We start from the raw sequence: 5,040 nt of genomic DNA on the forward strand, positions 1-5,040 counted from the left end.
ACTTCTATGGAAATTCAAATCCACTTGTGACTCCACAAGAGGAAGAGGGACAATCTTTTCCTTCATAATTTCAGCCTCAAAAACCAAACAGAGGGTCAGCTCTGATTCAGTAGTAGTGGGTTGGTTTCTAAAAAATTTTTATTGTTTTGTATGTACATCAATATACCTATACATCATATATAATTCATGTGCATCTTGTTTTATACATGTGCTTTTTGTATTTTACAAAATTATTCATACAAATTATTTTTATAAAAATTAATATCCATTATATTTTATATACTTACCGTTGCTCTATTGCCTCTACTAGATCTTTGGAATTACTTCATTCTCTCTTCTACCCACTAACCTCCCTTATCATGTTCTTTCTCCTCCTTCTTTCCTTTCTCTTTTGAACATTTGTATGCATCTTTATCAGTTACCTTCTGATTTTCACAATACTGGCCGTATGCAGTATGTAACTGAGATATTCCACTCAGCTAAATGTTCTCTAGTCTTTCTCATGTGATATAGTATTTTATTAAATCTTTGCTCCTTAGTGTTGAATGTGTGAATGTACCATGGTTTTTTGTTACTGTGATTAACACTGCTACAAGCATAGGTATATAAATGTCCATTCATGTGTCAGTTCTGATTTCTTTCGGATATATGTTCTTAGCAGTGGAATAGCTGGGTTATATGATATTTCTATGTTCAGCTACCTTTTTTTAAAAAATGTTCTTATTTTTGTGCAAATGTCAAACCATCTTCCATAATGGTATTACCATTTTACAATCCCATCAGCAGTGTATAAGAAGACTAATCCCTTCACATCTTCTCCAACATTTATTCTATCTTATCATGTTTAGGTTTTGGGTTTTATCCCTAGGTCTCTGATCCATTTTGAAGGGGTGTGTGTGTGTGTGTGTGTGTGTGTGTGTGTGTGTTGTGAGACATAAATCCTTTTTCAGTTTTCTGAAGGTTGCTATCCAGGTTTAAAGAACAGTCATTTCCTCAGTTAATGGATTTTATGAACATATCAGTTGACCATGGGCTGATGGGTTGATTTCTCTATTTTCAATTCTATTCCATTGATCTATATGTCTTTCGTAGTGCCCTGTCATGCTGTTTTGATTATACTACAGCTATGTAGTATGGTTTAAGATTAGGAAATGGGAGACCTCTAACTTCATTATTGTTTTTTAGAATAGTTTTGCTTATTCTGGATCTCTTTCCAGACAACCAGAAATTTTCCATCTCCTTGAAAAACTAATTCGGTGTCTGCATTGAGATTCACTGAAGATGTAGATTGCTTTTAGTAGGATTGTAATTTTTATTATGTTGAGTCTTCCTATCCAAGAACAGGGAATATTTTTAAATTAAGTTAGGTCTCTTATTGTTTCTTGTAGTTGTTTCGTAGTTTTCCTCATAAAGATCTTTGTATCTCTCTTTATATTGCTGTTGCCGTTAGGTGTTGTCAAGTCAAGTGTGACTCATAGAGACCCTATGAAAAACATATCTGAACCCTACTCTGTCCTGTGCCAACCTCACAATCTCCAAAACACTCAAGCATACTGCTGTAGTCACTGTGTCGATGACATGGTTTCAAGGATCTTGGTAGAAAGTAGAGACTACCAGAGGAATGTTTACCTGTGCTTCATTGGCTATGCAAAGGCTTTTGACTGTGTGGATCACAAGAAGCTATGGTTGATTCTGAGAAGAATGGGAATCTCAGGACATTTGATTGTACTAAGGCGAAACCTATACTTGGACCAAGAGGCAGTTGTCAGAACAGAGGGAGGAGACACTACATGGCTCAAAATCAAGAAGGTGGTCCATCAGGGATGTATTCTATCCATACTCTTTCAATCTGTATGCAGAACAGATCATCCGAGATGCTAAGCTGTACGAGGAGGAATGTGGCATCAGGATTGGTGGAAGAGTCATTGACAACCTGCATTATGCAGATGACACAACCCTGCTTGCTGAAACTGAGGAGGATCTGAAGCACTTGCTACAGAAGGTCAAGGAGTGCAGCCTTCAATACAGATTGAAGCTCAATATCAAGAAAACAAAGATTCTCACCACTGGGCCAATTGGCAGCATCAATATGGATGATGAAGAGATTGAGATAGTTAACAGTTTTAGTTTACTTGGCTCCACAGTCAACACTCTTGGTACCAGCAGCCAAGAAATCAAGAGACGAATTGCATTGGGAAAGTCAGCTATCAGGGACCTCTCAAGAGTACTGAAGAGCAAAGACATCAGGCTGGAGACTAAGGTGTGCCTGATCCAGGCTATAGTCTTTGCAATTACATGCTAGACATCAGAGAGTTGGCCAGTGACTAGGAATGACAGAAAGAGAATTGATGCCTTTGAGCTGTGGTTCTGGAGAAGAGTGTTGAATATACCATGGACTGCTAGGAGAACAAACAGGTTTGTCCTGGAGAGAGTGAAGGTGAAATACTCTTTGGAGTCAAGGATTCTGAAGCTTTGTCTGACATACTTTGGGCATATTGCAAGGAGGGACTGGTCCTTGGAGAGGAACATCATCATGTTTGGGAGACTGGAGGGATGGCACAGGAAAAAAAGACCCTTGATGAGATGTATTGATTCTGGGATTGGGGTGGTGAAAGTTAGTGTGTCAGAGACAGTGAGGTTGGCACAAGTTAGATCAGGGTTTAGGACTCTTGTACATAGGGTCGCTATGAGTTGCCAAAGACTCAACAGCACATAACAACAACAACTCCTTTATCACCCATCCACCTTTCCAAGCATGTTGTCCTTTTTCAAGGAATAATCTCTTCTGGTGACATACTCAAAATATGTGAGGAAGTTTCATTATCTTTGCTTCCAAGGAGTACTCTGGCTGAACCTTCTCCAAGACATATTTGTTTGTTCTTTTGGCTGTTCATGAGATATTTGGCATGCTTCCTTAGCACTACAGTTAAAGGTGTCTATTTTTCTGTAATCCTTAATCATTATCCAGCTCTCAGATGCACAATAAATGACTGAAGAGACCAGCATCAGGCACATCTAAGTCTTCAGTGTGATATGATTACCCCTCAATAGTTTGGAGATCTTCCTATCTACAGACTTTCCCAGTGTAATATGTCTCTTGACCTCCTGACTCTTTGTGCCAACTATATTGACTGTAGATCCAAGTAAAATGAAGCCATTGAAAGTCTTAATCTTTTCTCCTTCAAACATGATGTTGCCTATTCATCTAGTGGAAAGGATTTTTGTTTCCTTGATGTTGAGATGAAATCCATATTGAAGGCTTCATGTTTAACTTCTGCAGCAAGTACTTCAAGTCTTCCTCACTTTCAGCAAGCAAGGTTATCTCATCCACATAATGAAGGTTATTGAGTATTCCTCCATTCCTGGTGCCATATTCTTCATCACAGAGTCCAACTCTCAAATAAATTGTGTCTCTAGTTAGGTTTATTGTGATTGGCTATTACAAAGAGTATTGTTTTCTTAAATTTATTCTCTGTATTCTCTTAGTTGCTATAGAGAAATCCCCCTGACTTTTGTATATTAATCTTATATTCTGCCACTCTACTAAATTGGTCTACTATGTCTAGCACTGGTCTTTCAATTTGATGTACAGAAGTAACTCGTGGTTGCTGTGATACTAAACACTGTGACACTGATATGTAAAATGTAATAATGGTTACCCATGGTAGACAGTGTTTGGTGGAGCTCCCAGATTAAAATAGCTTGGAAGCAGGCATGGCATCCACTTCCAAAATAGCTTGCCTCTGGAAATTCTATGAACTTAGAGGACTATGATTGTCATACAATAGGGTTCAGATCTTTTGTTCATAGAGGTGCTATGGGTCATCTGTGACTCGATGGCAATTAACAACAACAATGTCTAAAAGGTTATTTTGCTGAATTCTTGGTATTTTCTGTATATATTATCATGTCATCTGCATAAAGTGACAGTTTCAAAACGTCTGTGCCAGTTTGTTGCTATTGTTGTTGTTATGAGCCATTGAATTGCTTGCAAGTCATAGTGACAATATGTACAATAGCTCTGAACTCTGCTCTATCCTGAGCTCATCTCACTGTCTCTGACAGATCTATCACCATTATCCCAGTTACTGTGTTAATCTATTTCATCTAAGATCTTCCTCTCCTGTGCTATACCTCTACCCTTCCAAGCATCATCAGGCCTTTCTCTAAGGACTGATACCTCCTGGCCACATGCCCAAAATATGTGAGCTAGAGTTTCAAAATCCTTGCCTCCAAGAAGAAACTTGGTTTCACCCTCTCCAGGATAAACTTGCTTATTCTCTTTGCAATCCAAGGTATGTTCAGGATTTTTTTCCAGCACCACAACTCAAAGGCATCAATTCATCTTCTGTCATCTTTCGTCATTGTCCAGCTCTCTGATGTCTAGCAAGTAATTGTGAAGACCATGACCTGAATCAGGCATACCTTAGTCCCCACACTGATGTTGTTATTCTTCAGCACTTTTGAGAGGTACTTTAGAGCCGCATGTCCCAGAGCAATTCGTCTTTTGATTTCCTGGCTGCTAATGCCAAGAGTATTGATTGTGAGGCCAAGGAAGCTGAAATTGTTAACAATCTCAATCTCTTTTCCATCTATCATAGTGCTGCCAATTGAACCAAAAGTGAGAATCTTCATCTTCTTGACATTAAGCTTCAATTCGTAATGAAGATGGAATTCCTTGATCTTCTGTAGCAAATGTTTCAGGTCATTCTGTTTCAGTGAACAAGGTTGTATTATCTGCATAGCATTGATTATTGATGAGTGTTCTTACTCCTTATTTCCTTCTCTTACCTCTGAGAGCTGGTTAGAACTTCCAATACAATACTGGATAGAAGTGGTGATAATGGACAGTGTTGCCTCGTCCTTAATCACAAGGAGAATGTTTTTAGTCATTCTCCATTGAGAATCATGTGGTTCTTGGTTATGTATATATACTTTTCATTATGTTGAAGAGATTCCCTTTTGTACTTCTTTTGTGGAATGTTTTAATAAGGAAGCAGTATTGGATTTTGTTGAAGCCTTTCCGAATCAATTGACAGG

Source organism: Elephantulus edwardii, unplaced genomic scaffold (genome assembly GCF_000299155.1).
Source record: "Elephantulus edwardii isolate Elephantulus edwardi_28Jun2011 unplaced genomic scaffold, EleEdw1.0 scaffold00030, whole genome shotgun sequence".
In the NCBI taxonomy this organism is placed as follows: domain Eukaryota; kingdom Metazoa; phylum Chordata; class Mammalia; order Macroscelidea; family Macroscelididae; genus Elephantulus; species Elephantulus edwardii.